The sequence below is a fragment of the Astyanax mexicanus genome, chromosome 3 (genome assembly GCF_023375975.1).
Source record: "Astyanax mexicanus isolate ESR-SI-001 chromosome 3, AstMex3_surface, whole genome shotgun sequence".
Classification (NCBI taxonomy): Eukaryota; Metazoa; Chordata; class Actinopteri; order Characiformes; family Acestrorhamphidae; genus Astyanax; species Astyanax mexicanus.
Window position 1 is genome coordinate 61,293,441 of NC_064410.1, and position 20,641 is coordinate 61,314,081.

The 20,641-nt window shown below is 41.6% G+C and overlaps 1 long non-coding RNA gene and 13 other non-coding genes across 14 annotated transcripts in view; 7 read left to right on the forward strand and 7 right to left on the reverse strand.

Moving 5' to 3' along the window:
* Positions 1-12,028: 12,028 nt before the first annotated feature.
* Positions 12,029-20,641, reverse strand: part of LOC125799400 (uncharacterized) — a 199,720-nt gene continuing 191,107 nt past the window's right edge. Inside the window, exons 3-4 of the long non-coding RNA XR_007438293.1 lie at positions 12,266-12,313; positions 12,029-12,184 (exon numbers count right to left, since the gene is read on the reverse strand). This is a non-coding gene — a long non-coding RNA (uncharacterized LOC125799400). The remainder of the gene's footprint in view (positions 12,185-12,265; positions 12,314-20,641) is intronic.
* trnae-cuc (transfer RNA glutamic acid (anticodon CUC)) lies at positions 15,936-16,007 on the reverse strand. The gene has a single exon. It is a non-coding gene; the product is annotated as a tRNA-Glu (tRNA).
* On the forward strand, positions 16,416-16,502 carry trnay-gua (transfer RNA tyrosine (anticodon GUA)). The gene is given in 2 exon segments: positions 16,416-16,452; positions 16,467-16,502. It is a non-coding gene; the product is annotated as a tRNA-Tyr (tRNA).
* Positions 16,593-16,664, reverse strand: trnae-cuc (transfer RNA glutamic acid (anticodon CUC)). The gene has a single exon. It is a non-coding gene; the product is annotated as a tRNA-Glu (tRNA).
* Positions 17,074-17,160, forward strand: trnay-gua (transfer RNA tyrosine (anticodon GUA)). The gene is given in 2 exon segments: positions 17,074-17,110; positions 17,125-17,160. It is a non-coding gene; the product is annotated as a tRNA-Tyr (tRNA).
* trnae-cuc (transfer RNA glutamic acid (anticodon CUC)) lies at positions 17,251-17,322 on the reverse strand. Its single transcript has one exon. It is a non-coding gene; the product is annotated as a tRNA-Glu (tRNA).
* On the forward strand, positions 17,732-17,818 carry trnay-gua (transfer RNA tyrosine (anticodon GUA)). The gene is given in 2 exon segments: positions 17,732-17,768; positions 17,783-17,818. It is a non-coding gene; the product is annotated as a tRNA-Tyr (tRNA).
* Positions 18,389-18,475, forward strand: trnay-gua (transfer RNA tyrosine (anticodon GUA)). The gene is given in 2 exon segments: positions 18,389-18,425; positions 18,440-18,475. It is a non-coding gene; the product is annotated as a tRNA-Tyr (tRNA).
* Positions 18,566-18,637, reverse strand: trnae-cuc (transfer RNA glutamic acid (anticodon CUC)). The gene has a single exon. It is a non-coding gene; the product is annotated as a tRNA-Glu (tRNA).
* Positions 19,047-19,133, forward strand: trnay-gua (transfer RNA tyrosine (anticodon GUA)). The gene is given in 2 exon segments: positions 19,047-19,083; positions 19,098-19,133. It is a non-coding gene; the product is annotated as a tRNA-Tyr (tRNA).
* trnay-gua (transfer RNA tyrosine (anticodon GUA)) lies at positions 19,704-19,790 on the forward strand. The gene is given in 2 exon segments: positions 19,704-19,740; positions 19,755-19,790. It is a non-coding gene; the product is annotated as a tRNA-Tyr (tRNA).
* trnae-cuc (transfer RNA glutamic acid (anticodon CUC)) lies at positions 19,881-19,952 on the reverse strand. The gene has a single exon. It is a non-coding gene; the product is annotated as a tRNA-Glu (tRNA).
* On the forward strand, positions 20,361-20,447 carry trnay-gua (transfer RNA tyrosine (anticodon GUA)). The gene is given in 2 exon segments: positions 20,361-20,397; positions 20,412-20,447. It is a non-coding gene; the product is annotated as a tRNA-Tyr (tRNA).
* Positions 20,538-20,609, reverse strand: trnae-cuc (transfer RNA glutamic acid (anticodon CUC)). Its single transcript has one exon. It is a non-coding gene; the product is annotated as a tRNA-Glu (tRNA).

Here is a 20,641-nt window from a genome sequence, read left to right on the forward strand (position 1 = left end):
CCTACGTCCGTGAGTGCCAGTCTAGCCCCATGTAGTACCGGCTCCTGCAGAAGCCAGAAAAGTGAGCCCGTGGATTCCTGCTGCTCCACCCTGTACAGTCTCCATGCTTTAAAAACGCTGAGATAAAAAGAGGGGAGTCCATAAAACGACAGCTCATCAGTCTTTAATAAAAACACAGTCTCTTCCAATCCCAGGCCCCCAGCTCTACGCAAAAGAAACAGCGCCATCTGTCTCCACAGAACATGTGCAGGACCATATAAAAGCTTCTGTAAAAACTGGAGTCTAAAAGTGGCTTTTCTGCTGTCAAGGTGTATAACACCCTGCCCCCCCTCATCTCTAGAAACATATAAAACACTTCGTTTAACCCAGTGGAGTTTATCCCAAATAAAATCAACAATAAGACCCTGAATGCCCATTAAAAAGCCCTGTGGAGGTTCAAGGACAGCCAGACGATGCCAGAGAGACGACGCAATCAAATTATTAACAATTAACGTTCTCCCCCTAAAAGACATACTTGGTAAAAGCCATCGCCGCCTGTCCAATCTGTTTTTCACAACCTGTAAAACACCCTCCCAGTTCTTCTTCACCGCATTTTGATCACCTAAAAACACCCCGAGGTATTTAAAACCCCCTTTAGACCACTCCAGTCCCCCTGGTAAGGCTGGCTGTCCTCCCCTCCAATCTCCCACCATCAAAGCCATGCTCTTTCCCCAATTCACTCTTGCAGATGAAATAAAAGCAAAGTCCTGTAAAATACTTGATAAAACATTCACATTGCTTACATCAGAAATCCCCACAGCAACATCATCTGCATAAGCGCTGAGAAAAAAACGCGGGATCCCCTCAGCAATGCAGACTCCACTGAGACTCCTCCTGAGACGGTGGAGCAGAGGTTCGATGGCCAAGCTGTACAGCATCCCTGACAGCGAACAACCCTGCCTGATTCCCCTCTGTGCTGTAAAAGGGGCGCATAAACCACCGTTGAATTTCAGAACACTCTGAATGTCACTATAGAGCACCTTCACCATTGCAACAAAAACGGGCGAAAACCCAAACGCCTCAAAAGTGTTCCACAAATACTGATGTTCGACCCTATCAAAGGCCTTTTCTTGGTCAATTGAGAGGAGCCCAAAAGGGTGTTCAGATCCAGACACCTCCAAGATATCTCTAATTAATCAGATGTTATCAAAAATAGATCTGCCAGGAACACAGTAGGCCTGATCCGCATGTGTGACCTGCCCCATCACCTCCCTCAAGCGGTTAGCCAACACCTTGGAGAGAACCTTATAGTCAGCGCACAGCAGACTCACGGGTCTCCAGTTCTTCACCTCACTGAGGTCACCTTTCTTAGGGGGCAGGGTGATAACCGCTCCCCTGCAGCTCAAAGGCAGCCGTCCTCTGACCAGACTGTCATTAAGAACTGCGAGCAGGTCCTCCCCAATCACATCCCAGTAGAACTTATAAAACTCAATGGGCAGGCCATCAATGCCAGGGGCCTTCCCTGTGGCCATGCCCTGCAACGCCACCTGCAGCTCCTGCATGGTAATCACCCGCTCCAACTCCTCATTCTGTTCAGGTGATACCTGTGGCAGTCCCTCATAGAACTGCTGTGACACTGACTGGTCCTCTCTATACTCACTGGTGTAAAGCTCCGAAAAGAAACCCATGGCCCGCCTTCTAACCTCCACAGGGTTAACAAGCTCAAGGCCATCGGCCGAGCGGAGGGAGTGAATAAACCTGCTCTGTCCATTCTTTTTCTCCAGACTGAAGAAAAATTTTGATGGAGCATCCATCTCTGAGATGTTCTGGAAACGAGATCTGATCAATGCCCCCTGTGCTCGAACACCCAGCAGATCTGATAATGCTTTTTTCTTATCTTGAAGGGTCTGGACATGACACTGGTCCCCCTCTGAATCAACCAAGCTTTGAAAAAAACATTACATCATTTTCAAGTTCAGTAAAAGACTGAACTATGCTTTTTGTGACACCCAGAGTGTACTGCTTACAAAACTGCTGGATATGGATCTTACCCACATCCCACCATTGTTGCAGTGACTCAAAAGTACTTTTATTTAGCCTCCAAGTGTCCCAAAAAAATTTAAAACAGACCTTAAAATTAGAATCATCAGTAAGAGAATTATTAAAATGCCAATAAGCACTCCTGGACTTCACAGAGTTAATAAAAACACCCCCTGTCACCATACAATGATCAGTAAAACCCACAGGACTAATAACACAAGATTTAAAAATCTGTAAATGATGATTAAAACAATACAATCTGTCTAATCTAGCTAAAGAAATAAAACCATCACGTGTGTGTGACCATGTGTACTGCCTAGCAGTAGCATGCTTAGAGCGCCACACATCAGCTAGATCACACTGCTCAATCAAATCATTTAAAACACGCCTGGAAGCAGAATCTGGCTCCATATGATTTCTATCTAAAAAACTGGCAGTAGAATTAAAATCTCCCCCCAATACCAGGTAGTGATCAACGTCACACTCAGCAACAGTTTCAGAGAGCTTTTTTAAAAACGTACACCTCTCCCTCGGAGCTACAGGGGCATAAACACAAATAAAAAACAGATAAACATTTTCATATTTAGCGGTTACTTTTAAAAGCCGACCCTCAACCACCTCCTCAAACTCATAAGACTGGGGTAAAAAGCTCCTTGCAAAAATCACCGCTACCCCAGCAGAAGTGGGTCCTGAGTGTGACATCACCACCCTGCCCCCCCACTCCCTCTGCCAGTCTGCCTCATTCCCCCTGTCGCTGTGCGTCTCCTGTACCAGAGCAACGTCCACCCGTTTAACCTTTAAAAGCTCGTAAAGAGCCGCCCTCTTCCGCACGTCACGCGCCCCATTCAGGTTAAGAGTGGATAATTTAAAATCACACATATCAAGGAGTAAAAACCCTAAAAAACACTTTAGCATAAAAACAGATAAAAAAGGCGAGCTAAACTTTATCAGGTACATCAGGGTGTCCTAGCTGAGCTTTAACTTTTTGGACTAGTTTTTTTAAACGGTGTATTTCAGGCCCCCCAATACCACCCTCCTCCTCAGTCCGCAACAACCCTTTAGTACACTGAACAAACATCTCTAAGTCAGGAAAATAATCTTCAACTTTAACGTACCACTTACCTTTAGTTTCATCTAAAAAAACTGCGCACCTGCTCCGCGCTGTACCCCACCTCCTCTAACCCGGGCGCGCGCTACTCGGTCACGGTGGAAAAACTCTCCGGAGCAGACGGAGGTTCCTCCTCCGATTCACTCCGGTCAGCTCGGGTTTGGGATGAGGAGACCAGCCTCTTCTGAGTTTTGGGCTTTTTAGCGCTGCGGCCGGACCGGGTCCTAACCGCAGGTCGTTTTGGACTGGACTCCTTGCCCTTTTCTTCCTCACACTGTACCCCTTCACCTACCACCACAGTACCCTCCTCTTTACCCCCAACAGCCCCCTGATCCTCACTAACCTCCATACTGCCACTGCGCTCCCTACTTCCTTCACCTTCACCTTCCTGCCCTGCGAGCCCGTCTGCCCTCTCCACCTCCCCCTCTACCGCGGCCTCCGCCTGATCCCCGCCGGCCGGAGCTATGTCGGCTCGGCTGGGCTCAGGCTGAGGCTCCGCTGCTTTATTCGGGCAGTGCCTCACCAGGTGCCCCTCCAACCCACAACCAAAGCACTTCATGTTTTCTGTAGTAACGAAAATAACATAATCAAACTCATCAATCCTGAACTTTAATGTTAAGTTTAGCTCCTCATTACTTTTAAGAAACATAAAAACCCTGCGCCTAAAAGACGTGACGTGCTGAAGAAGACGGGACTTACAGCCTAAGGGCACTTTAAAAAAAGCGGACACAACCTGTCCATGGCGAGAAAGCTCGCGCTTCAGCATTTCATCAGAAACAAATGGGGGGACGTTGCTCAACATGACTTTTTTAGCTGGATTTACGAGTGGGAATACAGCAACTGATCTTTAAGCACAATCCCATTCTCCACCAGCGAATTTACTTTTTCTACTTCATCCAGAAACAGAACAATAGCACTGTTCATACGGGAGGCAGAGCGGACGGCGGAATACCCCACCGCCGCCCCCACTGCCAACGCACAGTCTTCCACCGAGCACTCCGCGCCGACAGGCACCTTAACGCCATGCCGGCGGGAGAGCTGCTCTAACCCCACTACCACCATACTCCCCACCACACCCGACCAAACACCGGCGTTTAACCCCCCCCCCCGCTTCCCCCCTGCACCCCCTAACCCCCCACCCACGCACCCAAAACTAAACTAACCAAAAAAGTAAAGAAAAAACCCCAAACAAACTCAAAATAACCAAATAAACAAGCCAGAAAAACCAGCCGCTCTCACACACGCTCCACACACGCTCCACTCACTCGCCCCTCAGACGCCCGCGCATGCGCACAGAGAGAGAGAGAGAGAAAGAGAGAGAGAGAATTACAGAGAGAGAGAGAGCGAGAGAGAGAGAGAGAGAGAGAGAGGATTACAGAGAGAGAGAGAGAATTACAGAGAGAGAGAGAGCGAGAGAGAGAGAGAGCGAGAGAGAGAGAGAGAATTACAGAGAGAGAGAAAGAGAGAATGACAGAAAGACATTAACTTTTAAAACAACTTCATTGTAACCGTAGACTGTAGACTTATCACCTACACATAGACAAATCCCCCCCCCCCCCACACAGATTCTGATTCTTCTGGCAAGCCAAGATGCAAGATTTTCTTTCATAGAAACAACATATTTTGGCCCAAAACACATAAAAATTTCATTTCCACTGTACCCCAGACCACTGCTCCATGTTTTCATCAGATCTTTCACAGCAAAGAAACAAGTGTTCTGAAGTTACTGCCCTGCTTCTTCTTCAGTTTCTCCAGAGAGGAGAACTCATTTAAAACAGTGGAGTCAATATTTTTTTTTGTCTGGTACTCATCAATTCTTTAAACCCTACAAACATTTTGCAACATTTTGAAGAGACCAGCATTCAGAAATACTATTCCAGGACGTTCTGAAAAGATGCCCGTTTTATTTGTTAATTTGTTCTAAAATCCTGGTGTATAGATTATGATATTTCTATGTAAAAAGTTTAATTTCATTATTTTTATTGTCTAATCATTGGTCAGAGTGTTAAATTAAATGCTCCAGTTTAAAAGGTAGAATTTTCTTACAATTATTTAATAATTCAGTATAATTCAGGGAAAACACACTTACCTTGATGTTATAATTTTTTCCAGCTACAATCTGGTATTGGTAACTCACAGCCTCAAATGCAGGAAAACTCGTTTTTGCCATCTTCTCCACATCAGGCTTTATCTGCAATCAAATGTAATAAAGCAATTTAGTAAAATACAGATATACTGAATATCACACTGCATTTAAATGCAAAGCAGAATAACAGAATAACTAAAAGTAAGAAGTGATGCTGAAATTTACTGATTTATTTATCCCTTATATATTAGAAATGTTTTAAACTCAGTCAATTCAATTTTTTTTTTTTTTTTTTTTTTGGGTTGTGTTCATCAATACTTTAGATCAAATCTCTCTCTAACATCTCGCTAAATATTCTTAGTATGAAAATAAAAAAAAGTATCTGTTTTTTGATGTTCATAATGAATATAAATATAATTCAGTTTGGATTCAGATTCACTAAAACCTTCGAAAATTATCAGCCTGTAAATAGCAGGTTAAAATAAAAGTTCTCCAGTACCTTAGTGCAGATCTGCTTCACTGATGCATCGGCAGCCTCCCAAGCACTCCAGCCTCCACATTTCTCAGTATTCATGGTGATTCTTGTTGTTCAGTTGTCTTCAGAAGTACAGTGGAAACCTCTGTGTAGCTGTGTTCACCACACTGTAATTCCCATCTATTTATACAGTTTCAGTCAGCCTCTCTGGGGGAGGAGTCAACCTTGTTGGCAATGAATCAACATGATTAAATATTGATATTTTTGTTTATTTGTATAAAACTAAAATATTTCAAATTATTCGTTAATTCTAGTAAGCTGACTTGTGGTTGAGGCACAATATAACGTTTTTAAATATTTTATGTATATATACAGTATAATCCAAGTCAAAAAAGCAAAAAAAAGTCAAAGTTAACATTTTTTTTATTCTAATGTATTAATTAATACTATTTGAAGTTCACTTAAAAGTATTTAAAAGTTATTCAAATGAACAGTCCACAGACTCTGTATCATTAGTTGTCACATAAAAAATTCCAGCTAAACAGCAGGCAGTGCTTTGACATCTTTCTACAGACCTTCTTGTACTGACCTCCCACCTTTCCAGGAGTGGTTTCTGTAATCGATCAATTGAAATTTGAATGGCGTTAAATAGACACACATTACTGGAGAAAATAGTAATAGTCCAGTTTTCAAAGATAATAAAAAATATTCAAGCAAGTGGCTGCAATATTCAGGGGAAATTAAACCACATCTGTCACTAAAGTGTCAACAACAGCGAACCTTTTCCACACTGGTTTATAGCTAATAGAGAATGATGCAGGAGATTAGAGCTACATTAACGACTCTTGCATCATAGAATCGCCTATAGATCACTAAAATAGGGCCCTCAGTTTTAAAGGATAAGGATTTACAACATAATTTTTTATGATAAAAACAATTATTTCTCAACATTCTCAGTAAGTAAGTCTATTACGGACCAAGTCTTGTTAAGTCACTACTGTTTTTTCTTAAAAGAAGTGCAAGACATTCAAGAAGACAAAAACAAAACACATTCATTAACCTTTGATATAAAACTTTAGCATTGTCTTTCTCGTCCTATGTCCTTAAATTTACTGATGTTTGTAATTTGTTTATTAATGTTCTCCCGTTTGTGAATTTGTGGAATGGTGCCACAGGAAACGCCTGCAGATCAAAGACAGGAAAAAGTAAAGAACCAGTGGTGCCTGTAAACATCCAGGGGATGGACATTGAGACAGTGAAGTCCTACAGATACCTGGGTGTTCATCTTAAGAACAAGCGCAGGGGACGCTTCTAATGACCTTCTTTGATGCTGTGGTTGCATCAAGATCATCAAATAGTCTAGCTCTGTCCCTGGGGTGTCATCTTATATATATATATATATATATACGTATATACGTATATATATATATATATATATATATATATATATATATATTTATAATTCTCTCTCCAGCCACATGCAATCTTATATCTCATCCATGATTTCTATAAACACCAGTAATTATCAGACCCGCTCTAGTGATTGGATCACCTGTCAGGTTCCTAGAGTTTTTACTGAGTTGGGAAAATCTGCTTTTAACTACACAGAGCACCAGTGAGCTGGAATTCACTACAGGAAACCCTAAAGCTCAGCTCGCTGGTGTCACTGGATCATTTTAAACTCCTAGTTTCTAACCACCTTCAGACAGCCTGTAACTGTTTTAGTTGAGTTTTTCTTTTACCTTATTATTTATTTAATAGTTTTGTTTTTTTCTTATTATTTATTATCTAATTTTATGTTTTACCTTTTAGCCCTTTTATTTTATTTATTTTATTAATTTAATCTTTTTATTTGTTTTGTTACTGCTTTTACTTTTGATTTGATTTTTATTTTGATTTACTTTTTATTTTATTTTATTTTATTTCATTTATTTTCTTCCTTTTATGTTTTCTTAATATATATGTTTTTACTTATTACTATTATTTATTTTAGTTCCATCTTTTACATTTTTATAATTGTGGTTATTTTAGTCCTTTATTTTTTTATGTTTTATTACTATTATTTTTCTGTGCTTAAATGTTATTATTTGAAGTATTTATCTTTTTGTTTAATTGCTCTATATTTTAGCCTGTTTGCATATCCTTTTATTTCGAATTATTTTATTTTTCCTTAATTAAATCTTACATTGTTTGCTTGTTTTTATAATTTAAACTTAATTCTCAATCCCTGTTTCTTTATGTAAGCTCGACTAAACTGTGATCTATTGTTACTTATGGGGCTCGACTCGGAGTTAATCCGATGGTGTCAGCAGCAGAGAGAGACGAGATGCGATATATTTCTCATTTGACGTCGCGAAGAAACAAGACAACATGTAAAAACCATGCAGAGCGACTCCGGTAAAAACACCACAAATCTTTCAGCTTCTGCAGACAAGAGTCCCACAGATGCAGATCTCCATGCAGAGATCAGCCTTTTAATGCTAATGATATTTCATGAGCTGATGGTGTTTAACTCGACTGTGTACAGATTAACCCACTCATTAAAATCAGATTATCTGTTTAATCCCACAGTGGGAAACATATAGCTAGTGTTAAAGCAGGAACAGGTCAGAAAGTAAAAATATGTAGCGACAATATAACAATAAAATAAGTGAATCTATTAACTGCAATTACAGCACTTTCTCATAAGTTTCTCACTTTAACTCATGAAGTCTCTTAGTTCATCCTGAGAGCATCTCTACAGGACAGTGAGTGAAGGTATGTTTTTTGAGCTCATTTATAGAATATAGCTACAGTAGGTTTGCTGGGTTAGTGTTGGAGATAAAATTAGATGCTTTAAAAGCTGTATTTTTTACATCTACAGCTCCGTTCAAACTATAATTTACATTACATTACATTACATTACATTACATTACATTTGGCAGACGCTTTTGTCCAAAGCGACTTACAATAGTCAAGTACAATGTAAAATAAGTTTAAAGGAAAAACATCTTTGGATAGGGATAAAAGGAGGACAAAGGGGAATAATAGGATAGAGCAGCGTTTCTCAACCTTTTTTCTATCACGACACCCTTTAAATATATGCGAGATGTCACGGCACCCCAGTTTACGGGGGGGGGGGTGGGGGTGGGGGGTTAGCTGGCGCAGTACTTCAGGTGAGAACGGGGGGGGGGGGTCTGGTGCTGGCGCAGTACTTCAGGTGAGAAAAAGGGGGGGGGGGGGTGCTGGCGCAGAACTTCAGGTGAGAACGAGGGTTGTTGCTGGCGGAATATGAAATAAAATAGCGCGTGCATCGCGTAGGGGACAAAAACTTTACAGTGTGTCCCAATTTAAGGGCTGCATCCTTCAGAGGCTGTATTAGAAGACAGATTGCGTCACAGCTGCGCAGTAATACATCGCCTCTGTGGGTCGCATCCTTCAGAGTATGCTGCCTGTGAATTGGGACACACCCCGACACGAGCTGACTCTGGAAAGGAAATATGCACGTGAGGCGCAATATTTTGACGGCACCCCCGATGAAGCCAGACGGCACCCCAGGGTGCCGCGGCACCCTGGTTGAGAAACACTGGGATAGAGGAGTGAAGGAGAGGAAGAAGGAAATGAGGTTAGAAGTAGTTAGTGTGTTAGAGGTGTTAGGAGAGTAAGTGCTCTTTGAAGAGCTCTGTCTTCAGGAGTTTATTAAAGATAGTGAGAGATTCTCCTGATCTGGTAGTGGAAGGTAGTTAGTTAGAGGTGTTAGGAGAGTAAGTGCTCTTTGAAGAGCTCTGTCTTCAGGAGTTTATTAAAGATAGTGAGAGATTCTCCTGATCTGGTAGTGGAAGGTAGTTTGTTCCACCATTGGGGAACTCTGTATGAGAACAGTCTGGATTGCTTTGTGTGAATGTTTGGTAAAGCGAGGCGACGTTCATTGGAGGAGCGCAGCGGCCGGGAGGTAGCGTAAGCCTTCAGGAGCGAGTGCAGGTAGGAAGGAGCCTGTTCTGACATCACCTTGTAGGCGATTGTAAGAGTTTTGAATTTGATGCGAGCATCAACTGGTAGCCAATGGAGCTCAATGAGAAGCGGGGTGACATGTGCCCGTTTTGGCTGGTTGAAGACCAGACGTGCTGCTGCGTTCTGGAACAATTTTTTGTTTAACCATTTAAATGTTTTATGACTTGATTTCTAAAACAAAATTTTAAATGTAAAATATTTATAGTCACACACCTACAATAATAATATACATTAAAATCATATATAAATATAAATATATTGTACATTCAAACATTAACAGTATTGCACTGTCACGTCTCTAGACTCTCCTCTCACAATCCCGAACTCCATTTCCCAAAAACCCACTGGCGATGACGTCACCGTCAGCCGCTCACCTTCACCCAATCGCGTTACTCTCCCACGTTCTGAGTCACCTGTGTTCTAAGTTGTTCCGGTTCATAGTAATTCTAGGTTTTGTATATATAGGGTTCTGTTAGCTTATGTACAATACGAGGTATTGTCGACTCATGTTGCGTACTGAGCGTCTTTCCCAGCTTTTTTCTGTCTGCCTTTTTTGTTATGACCCTTTTTCCTGTATTACGGATTTTGCCTTTTGTCTTTGCCCTTATCGGATTGGTTGAATTATCGGACTGTCTATCTGGCTTTGGATCTTGGACTGTTTCCTGTACTACGATTCCTGCTTCCAGTGTGAGTGTTGTTCAACCTGTTCTCTGGCTGTGTTATTCTGTTTACTACTCTGTAAATAAACCAGTCTTTACCTTTTACTCGGCGAGCGTCAATCCTATCTGTCTGGCGTTACATACACAACTGGTTAATAAATGTTTCATTTTTATAAGTGTGTAGTTAATAATTCAAGAGATCTGATGACAAGCATTTACATTTACACCCTTTACATTTTAATTGACTAAATTGACTGTAGTTTTAGTCGACTATATTCTTATGACAGTTAGTGACTGAAACTAGACTAAAACTAAAAACATTTTAGATGACTAAATTCTGACTAAACCTAAATGCTATTTTCGTCACAAGACTATGACTAAAACTAAATCAAAATTTGTTGTCAAAATTAACACTGCACGGCGCTCTTCCATTCCTTGCGGTTCATTGCTACTGCCTTTGCTTGGGTTAGATTCAGGCATTGGTTCCGCAGATTCTCTTCGATCTGCTTTATCCAGGTCTTCTTTGGTGCGGATTTTTGTCACAATGTTGTCTTTCTTCCCGAGACACCAGCTGAGCGAGGCGAATGCTACGGACGCCTGCCCAATTCTGGCCTGGGTGTCAGCTGAAGAGGTCACTTTCTTCTCTTGGACGAGGGATCCGAGATATTTAAAGGGTTTTACTCGGTCAATCTGTTCTCCATCCTTCGTCAGCACCTTCGTCTTGGCCGCATTGACATCGACCACAAAGTTGAAGAGGAGCGGCGAGGCGATGTCTCCTTGACGGACGCCGGTTCTAATGGTAAAAAATAGTAGGAATATCTCCTTCAGAAGATACAGGAGCATCCGAGCCTCCACTACCAGACTTTGCAACAGCTTCATCCACCAGGCAGTCAGACTCCTCAACGCACATAGACAGAGCTGACCCCCCTCCCCACCCACCACACTCACGAAAAACTGAACTGTACCCCCCACCCCCTTACACACAAAGACTGAACTTCACCCATACAGCACACAGAGGCTGACATGTCTTTATTCCTATCAGCAACATTTGCTGCCCCTCTCAATAACCATAAACTCTCTACCTCAGTAAATGCTGTGATTATATATGTTCTATATGTTACAGTATGTTACACATCTCTGCACCTTATCCCCACTATACACTTTATTATACCGTATCGGTACTGCACTGTCCTGTCTCTTAAATTGTCTCGTCTTTTGTATTTATTGTATTTATTGTTATTTAGTGTTATAATTGTATAATTTTATGTTGCACTGTTGTCACTCCTGCACTTTATGTTGTCTATTGCTTGTTGTTCCATGTTGCACCATTGTTTCCGGAGGAACGTAATATCATTACACTGTGTACCTGTACTCAGATGTAATGACAATAAAAGCCTCTTGACTTGACTTGACTTCAGTGCCTGACTGCTTCTGCTGTCTCTGAAGTGTATGAAGGAGATACCTCATGTCCTTCCTACTGATCTCTGTAAGATTATATAACACGCTGCTCTCGGTAGTTCACTATTTTCTACTATGTGCAGAGATGCACTAGAAACACAGCATGGCACTGGGTCCTTAAATCCATGGTTCAGAACTATTGATCTTTACAACTCTTTTAACACAGCTGAAAAAAGATCCTGAGACAGAGAAATTAATGCAACAAATCAATTTATTTGGAATGCTGTATCCCAACAAGCAGATTTAGATATTAGATGTTATAGAGGATATGATATCCATGATTCATCCCACAACCTCTAATCTAAATATTTGATGCAGTTTTGATAATCAGTGATTTAGACATGCTGACTTTATATCAGTGGCTGTCTTCACTCAGGTTTCACTACCAGCTGAAAAAGAGAGAGAAATGTTCTGAGCAACAATGAATTTACACTTCTGAATCTGCTCTACTGAAAATGCTTTAAACTCACCTTCATCGGAGGAGCCCTGGACTCTCCGTACACACTGTGTTTCAGTATCTGAAACACACAACATAACAAAGCTAAAGCTTCTGTGCTACAGTGTGCTGCTGTGCCTGAGACTGAGATTTACTAATTCCTCAGACTACCCTGCTGAAATACAAATATACTTAATTGTACTTAAAACATATTGAGAAATGTCTAAGTATGCTGTAAATATACTAACAGATTTATCTCCAGTACTTAAATACTTAAATATATATTAAAAGTACATTAATATTATGTTTCATCAAATGTTTAAAAGTAAGCTTTGATCATACTTTTTAAAAAGTACAATATAGTGTATTTTTAAATTAATAGACTACTATAAAGTACATTTTTGTATTAATGTAATTCAATATACTTCTAAAATACTTATTTAAAATTTACTTTTGTACATTTTTAGCAAATTGTGTTAAAAAAACAACAACTCTTACAGTAGTTCACTTAAAGAACAATGTATCATGTAACTTTTACTTTTAGAAAGTAAATTAAATTACTACTACTGATTGAAAAAACAAATAAGTACATTTGTAACATGCAAACAATTGTAGTACAGTATATTAAAATATATTTTTATAGCCATGAAGTATACTAGAAGTGTGCTATTTACAAAAGAAGGAACAAGAAACATATTTGTATTCTAATAAAAAAAATATATCACATATATTTAACATCAATTCTTAATACTTAGTACTTACTAATATACCTGGGCCCGTATTTATCAAACTTCTTAGCGTGGAATTTTGGACTTAAGTGCTGAAAAATTCTTAGATTTGCTCCTAATCACAGAGTTAAGTGTAAGTGCCAGTTATCAAAACTCTGAAGTCTAAGAATCACTCTTACTCTCCCGAAAAGTTAAGACTGCTCCAGAGGTCTCTTAAGTTGTTGAGAGTCGCCACCGGGGGGCAGAGATGGCACTGAGAAGACAGAGACGCGTGCGAACCTTCCAAGAGCGGAAAAATGTCTTTGAAATGTTTGATGACTTTCAGTTAATTAAACGATATAGACTGGACAGAGCAGGAATTATATTTGTCACTGACTTAGTGAGAGATGTCATCTCACCATCAACTACACGCAGCAACGCCATCCCAGCTGAATTAAAAGTAGTGCTGATGCTTCGTTTTCTTGCTACAGGAAAAATGCAGCAGTGTAGTGCTGATGATTTGGGACCATCCCAACCAACAATTAGCCGAGTTGTCATGCAAACAATTATGGCACTTACAGCGCGACACATTGTCATGCGTTTTATTGACTTTCCAACAACACCCCGTGTCATCCAACAGAAGCAAACCCAGTTTTTGCAGATAGCTGGATTCCCAGGAGTTGTAGGTGCAATTGATGGCACTCACATGAAGATCATTGCTCCCAGCATTAATGAGGATGTTTATGTGAACAGAAAGAGGTACCACAGCATCAACACTCAAGTTGTGTTTGATGCAGAATACAACATTTTAGATGTTGTACCCAAATGGCCTGGGTCAACCCATGATGCTCGGATTTTCACTGAAAGCGGCCTGAACAAACTCTTTGAAACAGGACTTGTGCCACCCGGATGTCATCTTTTAGGTGATAAAGGATATCCCTTACGCAGGTGGCTGCTCACACCATTTTCCAGAACAGTGACGGAAGCCCAAATCAACTACAATAGGTATGTGTACTATGTTATCCATATGTATTTTGTTTTTGCATAATCCAAATTTAGGCTATAGCTAATTAATTTTTGTGAAAACATCTCACAGGGCACACCGTTCTACACGAAGTGTGGTAGAAAGAGGGATTGGCCAGTGGAAGCGCAGATTCCACATTTTACATTCTGAAATTCGGTACAGTCCGGAAAAAGTGTGTCGAATCATAATGGCATGTGCAATTCTGCATAATATTTGTAAGAAGCGCAACATCCCTTCCCCCCCAACACTGGAGAACCGTGATGACGGTGATGAAGATGGAGATGAGAGCACCCCTGCCATCACACGTGATGCGACAGGCCACAGACAACACTTTGCAATCCTTCATTTTAGGTACAGATGTCAATTTTATGTATAAATGTGCACAATAATTAGGCATCGAGATAAGCATGGCTTTACATGTTTATTGTTGTTCCTTTCGTTTTTTTAGCGCTAGACTATAATACTCAGACTGCAATTTCAATACTTTAATTTGTAGCTTTAACTTTTGCCTTTTCAGTTCCTGTATGTCATTCGGGAGTGAGTCATCTACCAGACCTCCTTTAGACGCCCACTCTTCCTCCGGCCAGTCATGACTTGTTTGGAAGCTCAGTCAAAAACGGAGGAGCAGATGGAGAATCAGTGCTCAAGCCAGCAGGGTCCATAGCACGATCAGCTTCTTCATTACTGACGATGCAATACATTTGAATTGATAATTAACATCACAGTGTTTGTGTGAAAATGTAAATAAATGATTTAAAAAAACTTGCCTTTGAGATAGGTTTTTAAATTTCAATAATGCTGGATCCTGACCCCCGTCCACACCACAAATCACTGCATTGTCTTCCCCAAGGATACGCTGTACCACTTCAGAAACTGCGCTAAGAGGCTTTCCCGGTGGTCCACCGCCTGAATGTGATACAGTTAGAATGTATACAGTCTCCAAAATAAATCAGAGAAAATATATGAATAACAAAAGAAAGAATGGAAATTTATACATACCAGTGCGTGTCATATATGACTTATAGGCGGATATTTCTGTGCGGCTTTTTGACAGAATATTATACCATTTCTTTTCACAGTCAGATGGTGAGCGAATGCAGGCAACATGAGATGCAGTCATAAGTCGTGAGATGTCCTCCGAAGCATTTTTTTTTTTGTCCGCACTAGTGTGGGACTGAACTTCCCTTTTATAATATTTTTTCGTTCTTCTATTAACTCTACAAGTGTTTCCTCCACTCTCCAGTTCGGTTTCCTTTTAGAATCCATGGCTTTAGTGATCACAGCATCAATGAAAGCTTTTAATTAATGAAAAGCACGTGACAAATTGTTTAATCAGCCTAGCACCTGTTTAAATTTGTCAGCAACAAATACATGATTGCAACAACATGGAGACTTGTTTTTATTTAGATTATTTATTAACAACATGAATACAGTGTTTTATTTAATACATTCTTCACAAAAATAAAAATTGTACCATTCTTAATTAAAATGTGAAAGTATTTCAACTTTTTTAAAACTTTGATCTTCACATTTCTCAGGAAATAATCTTAAACTTGAAATCCGATGCAGTGATTGGTTCTTGCCGGGGGTTTGGAAATGACGTCATCCCAGAATTAGCTTTGCGGCACTGACAGGTGTAGTAAATTAGCTCTTAGACTGACACTTGAGAATTATTCCAACACTTCGCTTAAAGTGAGTCTGAGAGGCTTAATCAATCATTTTTAGTCTCAGCTTTTAACTAAGAATAATTTTCGACTTAAGTCCATTTTTAGCAGCATTCTTAGGAGCAATTGTAAGAAGTTTGATAAATACGGGCCCAGGTTTCTAAATGTTTAAGTTGCTTGATGGCAAAAAAAACTACATCATACATGTACCAATTACATTTCCTTTTTTTAAAACCCGTTGTGGCAAAGCAGTGTGCCAAACACTTCACTTGCGATGAAGCTCGTGGTTGTCGTCAGCTAAAACAGGACTTCCCTGACCGGGAATCGAACCCGGGCCGCGGCGGTGAGAGCGCCGAATCCTAGCCACTAGACCACCAGGGAAACAAGCTGATGAACTGACTGTCGAAAACCTTTTTGAAGCTCAGAATGGCTGACCTACACATGCTGCGTACATGCAAGCAGGCATGGAGTACAAGGAAGGTCCAACACCTAATTGCGACACAGGCAAAAAGCCTCCGTTTCTTTTTGTTTCAACACTGTTCTAGACCACAGTATGTGGCCCATCTTTCTGGAGGTGAACTGTTGTGGAGCTGTGAAAAAAATTAGCTGCCCAAGGCACTCTACTGCCACTGATTCCTTAGTTGATAGTTGTGACAGACAAAGAATTGTGTGCATTCTTCAGAATTTGGATTAAAACCAGGCTTCTAAATGTTTAAGTTGCTTGATGGCAAAAAAACTACATCATACATGTACCAATTACATTTCCATATCAACAGAGGTGCCCGAGCTCCTTCGATAGCTCAGTTGGTAGAGCGGAGCACTGTAGGTGTTAAAATTGTCATCCTTAGGTCGCTGGTTCAAATCTGGCTCGAAGGACTCCTTTTTTTAAAACCCGTTGTGGCAAAGCAGTGTGCCAATCATTTCACTTCCGAAAAAGCTCGTGGTCGTCGTCAGCTAAACCAGGACTTCCCTGACCAGGAATCGAACCTGGGCCGCAGCGGTGAGAGCGCCGAATCCTAGCCACTAGACCACCAGGGAAACAAGCTGATGAACTGACTGTCGAAAAACTTTTTGAAGCTCAGAATGGCTGACCTACCCATGCTGCGTACATGCAAGCAGGCATGGAGTAAAAGGAAGGTCCAACACCTAATTGCGACACAGGCAAAAAGCCTCAGTTTCTTTTTGTTTCAACACTGTTCTAGACCACAGTATGTGGCCCATATTTCTGGAGGTGAACTATTGTGGAGCTGTGAAAAAAATGAGCTGCCCAAGGCACTCTACTGCCACTGATTCCTTAGTTGATAGTTGTGACAGACAAAGAATTGTGTGCATTCTTCAGAATTTGGATTAAAACCAGGTTTCTAAATGTTTAAGTTGCTTGATGGCAAAAAAAACTACATCATACATGTACCAATTACATTTCCATATCAACAGAGGTGCCCGAGCTCCTTCGATAGCTCAGTTGGTAGAGCGGAGGACTGTAGGTGTTAAAATTGTCATCCTTAGGTCGCTGGTTCAAATCCGGCTCGAAGGACTCCTTTTTTTAAAATCCGTTGTGGCAAAGCAGTGTGCCAAATACTTCACTTGCGATAAAGCTCGTGGTCGTCGTCAGCTAAAACAGGACTTCCCTGACCGGGAATCGAACCCGGGCCGCGGCGGTGAGAGCGCCGAATCCTAGCCACTAGACCACCAGGGAAACAAGATGATGAACTGACTGTCGAAAAACTTTTTGAAGCTCAGAATGGCTGACCTACCCATGCTGCGTACATGCAAGCAGGCATGGAGTAAAAGGAAGGTCCAACACCTAAATGCGACACAGGCAAAAAGCCTCAGTTTCTTTTTGTTTCAACACTGTTCTAGACCACAGTATGTGGCCCATCTTTCTGGAGGTGAACTATTGTGGAGCTGTGAAAAAAATGAGCTGCCCAAGGCACTCTACTGCCACTGATTCCTTAGTTGATAGTTGTGACAGACAAAGAATTGTGTGCATTCTTCAGAATTTGGATTAAAACCAGGTTTCTAAATGTTTAAGTTGCTTGATGGCAAAAAAAACTACATCATACATGTACCAATTAAGTTTCCATATCAACAGAGGTGCCCAAGCTCCTTCGATAGCTCAGTTGGTAGAGCGGAGGACTGTAGGTGTTAAAATTGTCATCCTTAGGTCGCTGGTTCAAATCCGGCTCGAAGGACTCCTTTTTTTAAAACCCGTTGGGGCAAAGCAGTGTGCCAAATACTTCACTTGCGATAAAGCTCGTGGTCGTCGTCAGCTAAAACAGGACTTCCCTGACCGGGAATCGAACCCGGGCCGCCGCTGTGAGAGCGCCGAATCCTAGCCACTAGACCACCAGGGAAACAAGCTGATGAACTGACTGTCGAAAAACTTTTTGAAGCTCAGAATGGCTGACCTACCCATGCTGCGTACATGCAAGCAGGCATGGAGTAAAAGGAAGGTCCAACACCTAATTGCGACACAGGCAAAAAGCCTCAGTTTCTTTTTGTTTCAACACTGTTCTAGACCACAGTATGTGGCCCATATTTCTGGAGGTGAACTATTGTGGAGCTGTGAAAAAAATGAGCTGCCCAAGGCACTCTACTGCCACTGATTCCTTAGTTGATAGTTGTGACAGACAAAGAATTGTGTGCATTCTTCAGAATTTGGATTAAAACCAGGTTTCTAAATGTTTAAGTTGCTTGATGGCAAAAAAACTACATCATACATGTACCAATTACATTTCCATATCAACAGAGGTGCCCGAGCTCCTTCGATAGCTCAGTTGGTAGAGCGGAGGACTGTAGGTGTTAAAATTGTCATCCTTAGGTCGCTGGTTCAAATCCGGCTCGAAGGACTCCTTTTTTTAAAATCCGTTGTGGCAAAGCAGTGTGCCAAATACTTCACTTGCGATAAAGCTCGTGGTCGTCGTCAGCTAAAACAGGACTTCCCTGACCGGGAATCGAACCCGGGCCGCGGCGGTGAGAGCGCCGAATCCTAGCCACTAGACCACCAGGGAAACAAGATGATGAACTGACTGTCGAAAAACTTTTTGAAGCTCAGAATGGCTGACCTACCCATGCTGCGTACATGCAAGCAGGCATGGAGTAAAAGGAAGGTCCAACACCTAAATGCGACACAGGCAAAAAGCCTCAGTTTCTTTTTGTTTCAACACTGTTCTAGACCACAGTATGTGGCCCATCTTTCTGGAGGTGAACTATTGTGGAGCTGTGAAAAAAATGAGCTGCCCAAGGCACTCTACTGCCACTGATTCCTTAGTTGATAGTTGTGACAGACAAAGAATTGTGTGCATTCTTCAGAATTTGGATTAAAACCAGGTTTCTAAATGTTTAAGTTGCTTGATGGCAAAAAAAACTACATCATACATGTACCAATTAAGTTTCCATATCAACAGAGGTGCCCAAGCTCCTTCGATAGCTCAGTTGGTAGAGCGGAGGACTGTAGGTGTTAAAATTGTCATCCTTAGGTCGCTGGTTCAAATCCGGCTCGAAGGACTCCTTTTTTTAAAACCCGTTGGGGCAAAGCAGTGTGCCAAATACTTCACTTGCGATAAAGCTCGTGGTCGTCGTCAGCTAAAACAGGACTTCCCTGACCGGGAATCGAACCCGGGCCGCCGCTGTGAGAGCGCCGAATCCTAGCCACTAGACCACCAGGGAAACAAGCTGATGAACTGACTGTCGAAAAACTTTTTGAAGCTCAGAATGGCTGACCTACCCATGCTGCGTACATGCAAGCAGGCATGGAGTAAAAGGAAGGTCCAACACCTAATTGCGACACAGGCAAAAAGCCTCAGTTTCTTTTTGTTTCAACACTGTTCTAGACCACAGTATGTGGCCCATCTTTCTGGAGGTGAACTATTGTGGAGCTGTGAAAAAAATGAGCTGCCCAAGGCACTCTACTGCCACTGATTCCTTAGTTGATAGTTGTGACAGACAAAGAATTGTGTGCATTCTTCAGAATTTGGATTAAAACTAGGTTTCTAAATGTTTAAGTTGCTTGATGGCAAAAAAACTACATCATACATGTACCAATTACATTTCCATATCAACAGAGGTGCCCGAGCTCCTTCGATAGCTCAGTTGGTAGAGCGGAAGACTGTAGGTGTTAAAATTGTCATCCTTAGGTCGCTGGTTCAAATCCGGCTCGAAGGACTCCTTTTTTTAAAACCCGTTGGGGCAAAGCAGTGTGCCAAATACTTCACTTGCGATAAAGCTCGTGGTCGTCGTCAGCTAAAACAGGACTTCCCTGACCGGGAATCGAACCCGGGCCGCGGCGGTGAGAGCGCCGAATCCTAGCCACTAGACCACCAGGGAAACAAGCTGATGAACTGACTGTCGAAAAACTTTTTGAAGCTCACAATGGCTGACCTACCCATGCTGCGTACATGCAAGCAGGCATGGAGTAAAAGGAAGGTCCAACACCTAATTGCGACACAGGCAAAAAGCCTCAGTTTCTTTTTGTTTCAACACTGTTCTTGACCACAGTATGTGGCCCATCTTTCTGGAGGTGAACTATTGTGGAGCTGTGAAAAAAATGAGCTGCCCAAGGCACTCTACTGCCACTGATTCCTTAGTTGATAGTTGTGACAGACAAAGCTTTGTGTGCATTCTTCAGAATTTGGATTAAAACCAGGTGTCTAAATGTTTAAGTTGCTTGATGGCAAAAAAACTACATCATACATGTACCAATTACGTTTCCATATCAAGAGAGGTGCCCAAGCTCCTTCGATAGCTCAGTTGGTAGAGCGGAGGACTGTAGGTGTTAAAATTGTCATCCTTAGGTCGCTGGTTCAAATCCGGCTCGAAGGACTCCTTTTTTTGAAACCCGTTGTGGCAAAGCAGTGTGCCAAACACTTCACTTGCGATAAAGCTCGTGGTCGTCGTCAGCTAAAACAGGACTTCCCTGACCGGGAATCGAACCCGGGCCGCGGCGGTGAGAGCGCCGAATCCTAGCCACTAGACCACCAGGGAAACAAGCTGATGAACTGACTGTCGAAAAACTT